This window comes from Saccopteryx leptura, chromosome X, assembly GCF_036850995.1.
Source record: "Saccopteryx leptura isolate mSacLep1 chromosome X, mSacLep1_pri_phased_curated, whole genome shotgun sequence".
Classification (NCBI taxonomy): Eukaryota; Metazoa; Chordata; class Mammalia; order Chiroptera; family Emballonuridae; genus Saccopteryx; species Saccopteryx leptura.
This window is the reverse complement of record NC_089516.1, coordinates 1,275,182-1,290,659: the sequence shown is the minus strand read 5'-3', so window position 1 is coordinate 1,290,659 and position 15,478 is coordinate 1,275,182.

Sequence of the window (15,478 nt, the reverse complement as noted above, 5' to 3'; positions counted from 1 at the left end):
AGAGCCGGGTCCCCCTGACCCTCTCCCTGCCTGTGATCACAGAACACCAAAGTCCCTCGCGGCTGTAGCTACAGGAACGTGCCCTGTGGCCGTTCTCAAAGTGCCTTTCCGATAACCGGGGAGTTCGGCGCTGGTTCCTCCTGGGCGCGGCTCCCGTGGGCCGTCAACAGTTCCGTCTCACGTTCTATGTCCGCCAGAATCTTTCTCTACCTTGTTTGTATATCTATGCATTCTTTATTCAGTATCATACGGAGGGGATGGGCAATATGTACCAATTCTTTTTCTTTTCAACGTTATTCCAGGACATTCAGGAATAGAATTAGCAGGTGTTTAAAGTGCTTAGTGTTGTGGTCTGTTTTGTTTTGTTTTGTGACAGAGACAGAGAGAGTCAGAGAGAGGGACAGATAGGGACAGACAGACAGGAACGGAGAGAGACGAGAAGCATCAATCATTAGTTTTTTGTTGAGACACCTTAGTTGTTCATTGATTGCTTTCTCATATGTGCCTTGACCGTGGGCCTTCAGCAGACCGAGTGACTCCTTGCTCAAGCCAGTGACCTTGGGTCCAAGCTGGTGAGCTTTTTGCTCAAACCAGATGAGCCCGCGCTCAAGCTGGCGACCTCGGGGTCTGGAACCTGGGTCCTCCGCATCCCAGTCTAATGCTCTATCCACTGCGCCACCGCCTGCTCAGACCCGGAGTTGTGATTTGTTCTCGGCCCACGCCGTGGGGTGATTAACACCATCTAGTGACTCCACACATCCATCACCTCACAAAGCCGTCCTTGTATTTATTTATTTTTCTTTCTTACATTTTGGCGAAAATGTTGAAATGCTCCCCTTGTAGTAAACTTCTCAATTATGTTACACGGCGTTGTCAACGGCGATACCTTTTTTTTTTTAAAGAATTCGTTTACAACAATGTGCCAAATTGCGGATTGTCCCCCAAACACAGAAGTAGTGAGATGCTGCTCGCAATGGCCTCTGTCCCTTGCAGCCAACACGTCCGTCACACCCTAAGACAGGCGGTGTCCCCAAACTATAGCCCGGAGGCCACATGCGGCCCCCTGAGGCCATTTATCCGCCCCTGCTGCACTTCCGGAAGGGGCACCTCTTCCATTGTTGGTCATTGAGAGGAACACTGTATGTGGGGACCCTCCAATGGTCTGAGGGACCGTGAACTGGCCCCCTGTGTAAACAGTTTGGGGACCCCTGCCCTAAGGTGTTCTGCAATGAGTTGTCACCATCCAGAGAGAAGTCCCCAAATGTCCTTCCCTGTCCGAAAACGCCAAGTCACCCCCAGGCTCTGTGGGCCAGTCCTTCTCCCTGGGGGAGGTAGGGTGCCTTTTCCAGAGGGTCCCGGTGGGGGCCCCGCCCTGTTCTAGATGTCCCTGAATTCGAGGACCCCCGTGGCTGAGAAAGGACACCCGAAGAGCTTGGTGACATGCTGTATGTCCAGCCCCCCCGGGACATCTGGTGCAAAAAGCACGCTTAGAATTCCGCAGCTGCGTTCTGAGCCTGTGTGCAGGGGGACCCGGAGCCGTGCCAAGCCGGGGCGGGGAGGATGCAGACGCGTCCAACAGGCTCTCAGCTGCCTGACCTGTGGTGGCGCAGTGGATAAAGCGTCAACCTGGAAACGCTGAGGTTGCCGGTTCAAAACCCTGGGCTTGCCTGGTCAACGCACATATGGAAGTTGATGCTTCCTGCTCCTCCTCCCTTCTCTCTCTCTCTCTCTCTCCTTTCTATAATGAATAAATAAAATCTTTAAAAAACAAACAAAAAAAAAAAGAAATTAAAAAAAAACAAAAAAAAAACAAAACAGGCTCTCAGCTGCTGCCGTCAGGGGAACTGACAGGCGGCCCCTCCGGGGTCCACGATGGGATAGAACGGGGCTTTTTAACAAACTCCGACAGGTCTCTTCCCCCTCACACCGCTCTAGGACGACCCGGAGACAACGTCCTCGGACACCAACACACTCTCTCTGAGGGAACCGGGTTCCGGAGTTTGGCTGGCTTCCCACGGCTGTTGTAGCACCGGCCCCCGAACCCCCGCCTGATTAATATCTGCTTGGAAAGTTTCACAACAACAGACAAGATTTCCAAAGGATGGATTATGGCTCCTAGACTGATTCCCTAAGGACTGGAAAGATAAGGTGCAAATGTACTGTTTTGTAAAAAAAAAAAAAAAAAATGAATATCTATATATTCATATATATATATATATATGTATGTGTATGTATATATATATATATATAGAGAGAGAGAGAGAGAGAGAGAATTCATTAGAGTGCCAGTGGTTCATAAAATGATAAAATGATGCAGGTTTTGCCCTGGCCAGATAGCTCGGTTACTTAGAGCTTGATCCTGAAGCATGGAGGTCGCCAGTTCGATCCCCGATCAGGGCACATCCTGAAGCAGCTCGATGATCCTGTTCTCTCTCTCTCTCTCTCTCTCTCTCTCCACTCTCTTCTCCTCCCTTTCTCTCTAAACTTAACACATAAAATGTAAAGGAAAAAGAAAAAAAATCTTTGCTTCTCCTTAAAATATATATAAAGAAGAAATTTAAACAAAATCATCCAGGTGGCAGGTGCCCGATGCTACAAGACGGTATCTGTACCCCGAACTGTGTGTTGACCCCCGAAGTCAAGTCAGTCTCCTTCCATCTCCGCCTGTCTCTGGTCTCCCCTTCTCCGCCTCCGCACCCCCTTTCTCCCCTGACTTTCCGACCCTGACGTCTGTCTCTATAAGTTGTTTTTCTTTGCTTAATGTATTCATCCTTTGTTTGTTTGTTTGTTTGTTTTGTATTTTTCTGAAGCTGGAAACGGGGAGAGACAGGCAGACAGACTCCCGCATGCGCCCGACCGGGATCCACCCGGCACGCCCACCAGGGGCAACGCTCTGCCCACCAGGGGGCGATGCTCTTCCCCTCCGGGGCGTCGCTCTGCCGCGACCAGAGCCACTCTAGCGCCTGGGGCAGAGGCCAAGGAGCCATCCCCAGCGCCCGGGCCATCTTTGCTCCAATGGAGCCTTGGCTGTGGGAGGGGAAGAGAGAGACGGAGAGGAAGGGGGGGTGGAGAAGCAAATGGGCGCTTCTCCTGTGTGCCCTGGCCGGGAATCGAACCCGGGTTCCCCGCACGCCAGGCCGACACTCTACCGCTGAACCAACCTGCCAGGGCCTGTTTGTTTTTTTGAACCCAGCCTCCAAGCCCAGCCCGTCTGAGAGCTGTTCATCTGCTCTCTGTGTCTGTGAGTCTGTCTCTCTTTCACTCGTCACTTCATCTTGTTCGTTGGCTTCCACACAGCAGTGAGATCATATGGTCCTTATCTTTCTCTGCCTGGCTTCCGGCACTCAGCACAGTGTGACACCTTAGTTGTTCATTGATTGCTTTCTCATATGTGCCTTGACCAGGGGGCTACAGCAGACCGTAGTCCCCTGGTCAAGGGGTCTGTCGTGTTCATAGCATTATTCGCTGTACGTAGTCCAAATGTGGAAGCAGCCCACGTGTTTCCCCGTGGATGGGCGGATAAACAGAACGTGGTCATCCACACAGTGGAATATTACTCGGCCGTGAAAAAGGGGTGAGCTCCTGACTTTGCCCACAATCCCCGGCCAAGCCACCAGCTGCCAGTCAGCTCCCACCTCCAGGCGGGTACACGGGGTTGTCTTGGGACTCATTTTCCTTCCGTGGTCAAGGTGTCCCGGCCAGTGCCTGCTCCGTCTTGAAAAGCCTTCTGCCAGTCACATGGATGCCGGTGGGCATGGCTCCTTGTCACCCACACCTTCCTCCTTGGAGACGGTGGCCTTGCCTTTCAAGATAGTCCATCCACCCAGTTCCCCGTCTCCTTTATTTGAAGGTTCTCTCTGGGCGGAGAGGGTGACCGATTCAACACTATATCCCATGACATGAATTCCACGTAACGTAGAGCAACTCCCTTGCAATGCTGGGGAAACAGCGTACAAGAAGCGCAGGGACTTATCAGCAGGGTTTGCCCGGGGGCGCCGGGCAGGGAATAATGGCCGGTGTGCGGAATGCTGACTGCATCTCGGGGCTGCACGTCCCCGAAAGTCCAAGCATGGGCGCGTCCTGAGGAAGCCAGGTGGTCATCGCAACAGCTCAGCTCCCAGCGCAAGACGCATGGTGACGTTGGCTCAAAGCCACGTGGCTCCAGGTAGCCCTCGGAGCAAGGGGCCAGATGCCATCTGACGTCACCTGGACACACAGGAACAAAGCCAAGCCTCCCGCCGGCCATCGGTGTGAGCGACGGGCCCCTTGGCAGAAGCTCAGTCTGACTCTCGGGGGTCGGCCACACAGAGGACAGACCCAGACTCCCCCAGTCTTCACTCGCACTGTGGGCTTCGGGACGACGTCCGAGCGGACGTTATGGTGTCCTGGGTCCGTCCTGGACGCTGCCCAACGTGGATGGAACTTCCTGGTCTCCCCGTCCTGAGTCCAGGACAGGGGTCCCCAAACTACGGCCCGCGGGCCGCATGCGGCCCCCTGAGGCCATTTATCCGGCCCCCGCGGCACTTCCGGAAGGGGCACCTCTTTCATTGGTGGTCAGTGAGAGGAGCATAGTTCCCATTGAAATACTGGTCAGTTTATTGACTTAAATTTACTTGTTCTTTATTTTAAATATTGTATTTGTTCATAGTTTTGTTTTTTTACTTTAAAATAAGATATGTGCAGTGTGCATAGGGATTTGTTCATAGTTTTGTTTTTTTTTTATAGTCCAGCCCTCCAACGGTCTGAGGGACAGTGAACTGGCCCCCTGTGTAAAAAGTTTGGGGACCCCTGGTCTACGACATGATGACTGGGGGCTGAGTTGCTTCTTGAAACAGGAGTTGACAGAAACCAGGCTAGGAGTCAAGACCCATGGGGGACAAGGGACAGAGATGTTCTGGTACCCCCCCAAGGACGATGTAGCCGCCACAAAGACACTCCCTGTCTCCTCTGCAGTATCCCTGAAACAAACCTCTCCCTGGTGGACGCTTATTTCATTCTCTATGTTCTATGCCGGGGACTCTACTCTTAACGGACACCCAGCGTCAACTAGAGAAGTTGAGGGGTCCCTCTCTGGGTCCGGGTTCTGTGTAGTCCAGGGGTCGGGAATCTTTTTGGCTGAGAGAGCCATGAATGCCACATATTTTAAAATGTCATTCCGTGAGAGCCGTACAACGACCAGTCTACCTGGGAATCACCGTGTCTTCACTGGAGTCCAGTTCTGAACTGCGTCTCATCCACCGGTTAAGACTTGAATATTGAATATATGCTACATTGAGGAGGAAACAGAATTCCACATTCAGCAGGTCCTATTTTATATTCTTTTTTTTTTTTTTTAGATAAAATGATATGGAAATCTCAGTGTCCCCAATAAGTCCATCCGAATCTATTCAGCACACTGAGATACGATAGCGTCGTGACAAATACCAGGGGAGACGAGGGCACGCCGTGATGCCACTCAGATTCCTGGGACGTAGACATGTGCAGAGAATAGTCACTCTGGAAAAATCCATCGGCATAAACCAAGGTGGGAGGATGAATAGACCAGACTCGCTACAATGTAACAAACGGGTGGAAATGTAAACAAAATAAAAACGAAATGTAACAAATGGGTGGAAATGTAAACAAAATAAAAACGCATTTGTATCCAGCGGCACAGTGGATAGAGCGTCGGACTGGGATGCCGAAGGATCCAGGTTCGAGACCCCGAGGTCGCCGGCTTGAGCGCGGGCTCATCTGGTTTGAGCAAAAAGCTCATCAGCTTGGACGCAAAGTCACTGGCTCGAGCAAGGGGTCACTCGGTCTGCTGTAGCCCCGCGGTCAAGGCACATATGAGAAAGCAATCAATGAACAACTAAGGTGTCGCCACGAAAAACTGATGATTGACGCTTCTCATCTCTCTCCCTTCCTGTCTGTCTGTCTGTCCCTCTCTCTGACTCTCTCTGTCTCTGTCAAAAAATAAAATAAAATAAATAAAAACGCATTTGTAGCAAGCATCCTTAGTGTGCCGACAGGTGTGCATAAGGCACACTGATACATGGTCAAAGGGTGTCCAGGGACAATTAACCCCCCCCCCCAAATAAGGGACACACTGTGTCGAGAGTGATTATTGTCAATAATCAATGAGCTCGGACGTCATGGCCATTTGAAAGAGCCACGCCCCGGACACTCGACTGACAGACACAAATGCCACAAACAAGGAGAAAATCATGGCTGTGGGGTGTGGTGTGGGGGGGACACGGGACTGGGGGTGCCGGTAAGGGGGGGCATGAGCAGAACTTCTAAGGAAGGAGGCGGCAGAACGTGGGGTGCATTTGCAGAGCCGAACCCCGCATCTCGAGGGAGGAGGGACTCGGAAGCGGAAAGCGTGTCAACATCTCGGTAGGACGATGGCGTCCTGAGCGGGGGGGTTGAAACAGGACGGCGGAGTAAGGAGCGTGGAGATTGATTCTGGGTGAGGGAAAGACGGGGGGGAAAAGAGGGAACACAGGCTAGATTTGGGGTACACACGACTTTGCAATTGGGGTGTCTCAGCTCGGGAAGAGTTTCCCCTCCCTCCTCCATGAGTCCTCAGGACACTTTCTACAGGTTGGTCCTCATCCAACAGAATCCCCTCTCCTGTCACCCCAAACTCTCCCGTGGGCACCGGCATATCTGACTTTGGCATCAGTGGGTTAACATCAGAGTTGGCGCCCGGCGTCTGGAATCACACTGATGCTCGACCGTCACGGATGCCCTCACCAGCCGAAGCCACCGTCCAGATCCATGGCTCCTCCGCCAGACCGTCAAATACAAGAAGACAGAGAGCTCCAGGGAAGACAAATGACCTCCCCAGGACAGCTGAGCAGAGACACACGGCCCCTCCGGCCGCCGGCGTCGTCTGAGAAATGACCTGTTTGCCGGGACCTTGTCCGTGAGGAGGTCTGGGGTGGGAGATTCGTCACAAAGCGTCGTCAGCCACAGGGGCTCACGTCCACCTTCCTTTCCCAGGGTCAACGACGGTGCCCGCAGCTTGGGCGGGTCCCAGACCTCACCTGGCGTGACTGTCCGAACTTGACAGTGGGGTGGACGGTACCTTCTTCTCGTTGAATAAAAGGGGGGCCATCGCCCACAGACAACGAGAGCTGGATCTCAGGGTGACCGCGTGCCCTGCCGCGTTGTTGACGGCCACAGAAGGACGACACCTACATACTTTCACAGATACGTGGAATCTTAAGATGTGGACTACATCAGCCTGACCGGGCGGTGGCGCAGTGGACAGAGCCTCGGACTGGGATGCAGAAGGACCCAGGTTTGTGACCCCGAGGTCGCCAGCTTGAGCGCGGGCTCATCTCGTTTGAGCAAAAGGCTCACCAGCTTGAGCCCAAGGTCCCTGGCTTGAGCAAGGGGGTCACTCACTCTGCTGTAGCCCCCCCCCCCGTCAAGGCAGATATAAGAAAGCAATCAATGAACAACTAAGGAGCTGCTGCAACTATGAGTTGATGCTTCTCATCTTTCTCCCTTCCTGTCTGTCTGTTTCTATCTATCCCTCTCTCTAACTCTGCCTCTGTTAAAAAAAAAACAAAAAAAACAATCTCCAGGGGATGAAGTCCACCGTCCTGGGTTGGACGGTGGCTGCTTCTCCCCTCCGCCCTCTGCTTTTTACGCGTCCTGCTCTGAGCTCCTGCAATGTGACTTGGCTGACCTTCCGAATGGCCCCTTCTGCCTGGCTCTCATTTGGTCAGAAGTGTGGGACGCCCTGGGGCGGAGGCAGGTGTGAGAGAAGGAGGAGCCTAGCTAACCCCCTTTCTTTCTCTACACCCCAAGATCCCGAGCACGCCTCCCTCTCCTTCTCTGTGATGAGCCCGGTTCCCACACCTTTGAAACACGCTCTCTTTCCGAGGGAGGCTGCACTCAAGAAAACGCACGCAAAGCATATGCCAAGTCTCCCCGGGCAAGATCCCTCTAGAATCCACCCCGCTCTTGGAAGGAAACTCGGAGCTTTTCGCCGCAGTCTAAGCGGCGTAATTATAATATAATCCTGTCATCTTGAGGCCGGTCTTCAGCCAAGGCATACATTTCCTGAGCCGCCAGCGGACACTCCCCGGGACCGCGGTTTCCTTTTCCCCGTGGTCTGAGTGGCCCTCGCCGTCCCGTTGAGATGATGTACAAGGCAGGTTGTGACTTCCAGGACCTGTCTGAAACCTGCTGTCACGATTATCACTCACTGTGCCGTGCCCACAGCAGAGAGAAGGAGATGGGGAACAGAGGTGAATAAGGCTGGGTGAGGTAGAAACCTTTGATTCTAGGAAACTCGGATAAGTCAGTGGCTTTGGGAGCCCTGAATGGAAAGGGAAGTGTTTTCCCACTGTGTGTACTTCTTGCCCGCCGGGTACCATCTTTACTAGGATAAAGACTTCCAGAATCCTAGCGTGTGGGGGACCCGGGTTCGATTCCCGGCCAGGGCACACAGGAGTAACGCCCATCTGCTTCTCCACCCCTCCCCCCCTCCTTCCTCTCTGTCTCTCTCTTCCCCTCCCGCAGCCAAGGCTCCATTGGAGCAAAGATGGCCCGGGCACTGGGGATGGCTCTGTGGCCTCTGCCTCAGGTGCTAGAGTGGCTCTGGTCACAACATGGCGACGCCCAGGATGGGCAGAGCATCGCCCCCTGATGGGCGTGCCGGGTGGATCCTGGTCGGGCGCATGCGGGAGTCTGTCTGACTGTCTCTCCCTGTTTCCAGCTTCAGAAAAATGCAAAAAAAAAAAAAAAAAAAAGACTTCCAGAATCACATTCTCATTGTCACACAGGTTCTCACATGGGTCAGAGCAGTCGGGACAGAGAATGTTTGGCCGCGGAGCAAGGGCGCCCAGCAAGACCACCCTTGTGAACGGCAGAGGGAATTTACGACTTGAGAAGCTCAAAGTTTAAACCCACAGCGCTGTGACCCTCCCGTGTCCACCGGGGGCTTCCTGAGACCTTCCGAGAGGAAGGTGACGCTCACACAGCGTTCCCTACCTCCGGGATAGCTCCGGCCGACCCCCAGCCGGGACCGCTGTTCCTCCCAGAAGTTCAGAGAGAGGGTCCCTGTATTCCGAGGGGTTTCCATCAAAGAGTTGGCTTTGGACTAGAGTCTGGACGCGTGGACCCATCATGGTCAGTTTGGATGACAGGACCGGCTACCGGATGGTCACAGTTGTACCTAAAAGCCCAGCAAACACGATGCCCGTGTCAGTCAGTGGACGATTCAAGAGAAGACCACAAAACCAGAAAAAAAGTATCTATTTCTTTCACGTCATCTTTTTGTTTAGAAGCAGCACACACACACACCAAACAAGGTACCCTATCTCTCCCTGTTTCCAGGTTAAATAACAAGACAGATAACAACACTGTTACCCCGGGTCCTCTCGTTCAACTCACAACAGAGTTTGGACCACACGGGGAGATCTGATTATAAATCCTACCTGGGTGCGTCCAGGTGGGCGGTCACGGCTGAGACAGGTGTGTTCTTCAGGGAGAGTGTCTAGCTTGCCATGCCCACTGTGTCATGCGTGTAGGTAAACACATCTTAGAAATGCCAGGCGTCACACCCCTGTGCAAGGGGATGTTAACTCTCGTTGGTCAAATAAGTTTGTAAATGTGATCTATAGGTTTGCTCGCTTATAGTTTGCATTGGGTGTGGGGGACAGGCTGTAAGCAGGCAGGGTCTCCTTATAGCCTGAGGCTCAGTTTTAAGACTAAGCTTTTCGGCCCTGGCCGGTTGGCTCAGCGGTAGAGCATTGGCCTGGCGTGCAGGGGACCCAGGTTCGATTCCCGGCCAGGGCACATAGGAGAAGCGCCCACTTGCTTCTCCACCCCCACCCCCCTCCTTCCTCTCTGTCTCTCTCTTCCCCTCCCGCAGCCAAGGCTCCATTGGAGTAAAGATGGCCCGGGCGCTGGGGATGGCTCCTTGGCCTCTGCCCCAGGCGCTAGAGTGGCTCTGGTCGCGGCAGAGCGATGCCCCGGAGGGGCAGAGCATCGCCCCCTGGTGGGCAGAGCTTCGCCCCTGGTGGGCGTGCCAGGTGGATCCCGGTCGGGCGCATGCGGGAGTCTGTCTGACTGTCTCTCCCTGTTTCCAGCTTCAGAAAAAAAAAAAAAAAGACTAAGCTTTTCCCCACACCCTTGACTGTTGCATTATGTGAGGTGGGGCACTCTCATGAGGAATCCCATTATGCCTCAGACAAGTAACTTTGTATCAGAGACTTCCTTGTTCGTATATGGGATTAAAGGTTTTGATTTCTGCACTATAAAATGGACTGGGGGCTTGCTCTCTCGGTTCCTGAGATTATCATCAGAGAGGAGAGCAGAGAAAGGCCACGTGGAGGAGAGGAGAAGCGGCCAAGATGGCAGAGTGCTGAAGGAGAAGCCAGTTTGTGCAGAGTTTGTGCAGAGACAAGGAAGGAGATGGGGAACTGAGGTGAATCAGGCTGGTGAGGTAGAGACCTTTGATTCTAGGAAACTCAGATAAGTCAGTAGCTTTGTGAGCACTGAATGTGAGTGGGTTTTGGAGCCCAGTGTGTGTTTTTACTTGCCCGCCAAGTGCAAGCTAGGATTAAAGATAATGGCCCACCAGTTTTTGGCTCCATTGTTTCTTTACCGACTGTCCGAATCCAATGCAAACCTGCATGGGCCAGGCAGCTGTGATGGTAGCCCTGGCTACTGGCTTTACATCGCATTAGAGAGGAGAGCAGAGAAAGGCCACGTGGAGGAGAGGAGAAGCAGCCAAGATGGCAGAGTGCTGAAGGAGAAGCCAGTATGTGCAGAGAGAAGGAGATGGGAAACAGAGGTGAATAAGGCTGGTGAGATAGAAACCTTGGATTCTAGGAAACTCGGATAAGTCAGTGGCTTTGGGAGTCCTGAATGGAAAGGGAAGTGTTTTCCCACTGTGTGTATTTCTCGCCCGCCGGATACAAGCTAGGATTAAAGCTGATGGCCCACCGGTTCCTGGCTCTGTTGTTTCACTACCGTCTGTCCGAAATCCAGTGTGAACCTGCACAGGCCAGGCGTCTGTGACGGTGGCCGCGGCTACTGGCTTTACAACCCTCAAGGGAAGACATCATCTTCACCATTCTGCCATCCAATGCTCACCCTGCTTTCTCTCAGCTCCGCGGAATCTTCCTTACAATTCCCTCCTGGATTCCAAATGCGTTTTTAAAAAGTTCCTACACCATCCTTCCCTGCGAGATGTCAGACGTGGCTCCCTGGTTATAAGTACATCGTCAGTCTGGCTCAAACTCTTATAAAAATTCTCAACGGGTTGGAATGGGATTTTTTTGTTTGTTTCTTTGTTTTTTACTTTCAAACCTGGGTTCCCCACTTCGGTCCCGAGGGACCCTGGAGAATCCCATGACAACAACGTGTTCGTGAAAAACCAGACGCCACCCACCCACAACGGGAGAAAGCTAATCCACTCGCTCAAATTACTTCCCTCCCTCCGCTGTGTGTTGGCGGCTTTAGCTGTGTGTGTGTGTGTGTGTGTGTGTGTGTGTGTGTGTGTGTGTGAGGGATCAGGGCTGTTTGGCATGGGTTAAAATTTAAATGCAGCCGAAAGAGGGCTATGAAAACGACTTTGCTTTCCAATAAATTTTTTTTTTTTCTTAACTCTTATGAACGGCTTAAGAAAACCTTACACATTACTGGAAGCAGCCCCGTAGGGGAGGGGAGAGGAGATCTAAAAATAGTACATGGGCTGCCCTCCAAAAGTCATCAGACCCGAGCTGGCTTCTCGATTTGGCAAAATGAGTCATCCTCATTCATTCATCTGAATTTGTTCTTTTCTGTGTGTGTGTGTGTGTGTGTGTGTGTGTGTGTGTGTGTGTGTGTGTGAGACTTTTGTCAAACTATTTTTAGGAGCCAGCGACAGGCCAGCCGTGCCCCGGAGAAATCTTTTGTTGATGTGTTTACGTTTCAACGGAAATGTCACCGAAAGATCAAGTCATGAATTCAGACGATTGGGGGGTGGGGTGGAGGGAGGGGGGAGGGACACAGAATTCTGTGTCGATTTTTACAGCCAGCCATTCTTAGAAAAACACACACACACACACACACACACACAGTTTAGGTGCGGGCACCTCAGAGAGAGAAATTAAAACAGACAGACAAACACTGTGGTCTCCTCTGCTTGTTCAAGGACTTCACGGTGGCTTTTATTTTTATTTTTATTTTTATGGTTTTTTTGGTCCCGTGAAATCAGTCACCGTTGACTTGAAGGCATCGCAGGCAGTCAAGAAGAAAACAGCTAGTGAGACGTCACTTATTAAAAAGTCACTCTAGCCTGACCTGTGGTGGCGCAGTGGATAAAGCGTTGACCTGGAAATGCTGAGGTTGCCGGTTCGAAACCCTGGGCTTGCCTGGTCAAGGCACATATGGGAGTTGATGCTTCCTGCTCCTCCCCCCCTTCTCTCTCTCTCTCTCCTTTCTAAAATGAATAAAAAATAAAAAAATAATAAAAAAAAGTAAAAAATAAATAAAAAATAAAAACTCACTCTTATCCCCGAGGGACGATTTTATGTCTTTAGAGGTGTGGACACACACGGTTTCTCTCCGAAAAGCAACACGTGGACCAGGTAAGGAACGGGGTTAATGGGACGTCTTCTGTCGACGACCAGTGAGCAGATACGTTGGGTTCTGTGGGCCGTGAGATTTTTTTTTTTTAATTTTTATTTTTTGGACAATGTTACAGCCCGTTGTCATAGCAGGAAACAGCCCCAGATTGCACCCACGTACAAATGAATGCCGGAGGCTCTGTTCCCGTAAGACGTGATGTATCCAAGCAGACGGATTCGGTCCAAGGTCCCTAGTCCAGTGACTCCCAGGACTGAGCATCTCGGCCATTTCTAAGGACGTATCAGAGACCCTGGCCGGTTGGCTCAGTGGTAGAGCGTCAGCCTGGCGTGCAGAGGTCCCGGGTTCGATTCCCGGCCAGGGCACACAGGAGAAGCTCCCATCTGCTTCTCCACCCCTCCCCCTCTCCTTCCTCTCTGTCTCTCTCTTCCCCTCCCGCAGCCAAGGCTCCATTGGAGCAAAGATGGCCCGGGCGCTGGGGATGGCTCCTTGGCCTCTGCCCCAGGCGCTAGAGTGGCTCTGGTCACGACAGAGCGACGCCCCGGAGGGGCAGAGCATCGCCCCCTGGTGGGAAAAGCATTGCCCCTGGTGGGCGTGCCGGGTGGATCCCAGTCGGGCGCATGCGGGAGTCTGTCTGACTGTCTCTCCTCGTTTCCAGCTTCAGAAAAATACAAAAAAAAAAGAAAAAAGAACCTATCGGAGTTTGCAGTGGATATGTGGTCCCACGGACATGTCTTGTTGTTGCTGCATACTCAGCTATATTTTCCCTTTTCCTCATCAAAGCAGGTCTCTCCCCGCTGCCCGCCCCAGCAGAGCCGTAAATCTCACCCCACGTTTAACGAGGAAGGTTCCGGAGACTGTCGAGAGAGAGAGAGAGAGAGAGAGAGAGAGAGAGAGAGAGAGGTGTGTGGACATCCCAGCTCAGCCGACTCCAGCAGAGAAAACGCATGCCCGTGAGTGGGCACCGTTCTTAAAAGAAACACGGGTGAAATCGGCAGCCTTTTGGGGGGGGGAGGGGGAGACACGGCCACCATGCCCCCCCTCAGGAGCTCAGAAACCCCCACTCTCTCACACACCTGCCCGTCTGGTTCTTTCCGTCTGAGTTTCCGTCCCTCTGTTTTATTTTCTTCTGCTGTGAAAAGCAGAGTAAAGGACGTCTTTGCTGGGGAGGAAAAGAAAAGAAAACACCGGATTAGTGTTGGAGTCCAGACTGGGCTTAGATGTTGCCGGACGACCAGACAGTGTCTAGGTGGACGGCCCGTTTTACGTCCATTAAAGCAGTGGTCCCCAACCCCCGGGGCCGCGGACTGGTACCGGTCCTTGGGCCATTTGGTACCGGTCCGCAGAGAAAGAATAAATAACTTACATTATTTCTGTTTTATTTCTATTTAAGTCTGAATGATGTTTTGTTTTTAAAAAATGACCAGATTCCCTCTGTTACATCCGTCTAAGACTCACTCTTTTTTTTTTTTTTTTTTTTTTTTGTATTTTTCTGAAGTTGGAAACGGGGAGGCAGTCAGACAGACTGAGGCCGAGAAACCCAGATATATCCAAGCGAGACGTTACCCGTCACGAACGAGACACCAGGCTGCTGACTGGTCCTCTCTGAACAGTCCCCACTCGGTACGTGCGGTGGAGTTATACGAGTGACGGTCACCAGGGAGGGTAGGGGGCAAGGGTTGGACAGGTAAAACGACACACAAGACCTGTCTTCTTGGTCTTAAAAGTTTTTGGAGGTTGCCTGTTGAACTCGGCATTTCTCAGGCCCTGCAGGGTGATATGTGAGGCTGGATGACTCCCTGTGGTAGCCGTCCCGTGCCCTGCATGGTGGTGAGAAGCCTCCCTTGTCCCCACCCACCAGATCACAAGGGGCACCTCCACACACAAGAGGAGGGGTGATGGCCTGAAATGTCTTCACCTATTGCCCATTGTCCCCTGAGCAGCAGAATCACTCTTGACTACGAGCCACTGTGAGGTAGGTGGATAGATAGATGATAGACAGGTAGATAGATACATAGATAGATACATAGATACATAGAAACATAGATACATAGAAACATAGATGAGAGAGATAGAGAGATGATAGAAATAAACATAGATGGGTGGAAAATGGATGGATAGGTGGGTGGATGAGTGGATGATGGATGGATGGAGAAATAGATACATGATAGATAAATACATAGATACATAGGTAGATACATAGATAGATAGATAGATAGATAGATAAATACAGGAGAAAGAGATGATAGATATAGAAATGATAGAAATATAAATGGATGGATGGATGATGGATAGATGATGGATATATGATGGATGAATAATGAATGGTAGATGGATGGATGGATGGATGGATGGATGGTGGATGGATGATAGATGGAAAAAAATAGATACAGGATAGATATGTGATAGATAGATAGATAGATAGATAAATGATAGAGAGAGATAGAGACATGATAGATATAGAAATGATATAATAGATATAGAAATGATATAGATACAGAAATAAAAATGGATAGGTGGATGATGGATGGACGATGGATGAATGATGGATGGATGATGGATGGATGATGGATGGATGGGTGGTTGATGGATGATGGATGGATGGATTATTGGGTGGGTGGATGAATGGATGAATAGATGGATTGGTAGGTGGATGAGTGGGTGGATGGATGGATGGATGGATGATGAATGGATGGATGATGGATGGAGGGAGAAATAGATAGATGATAGATAAATAGATACATACATAGATACATAGATGAGAGAGATAAGAGAGATGATAGATATAGAAATGATAGAAATAAAATGGATGGGTGGATGATGGATGGATGGAGAAATAGATAGGTGTATGATAGATGGGTAGATACAGAGATAGATACATAGATAGATACAGGAGAGAGAG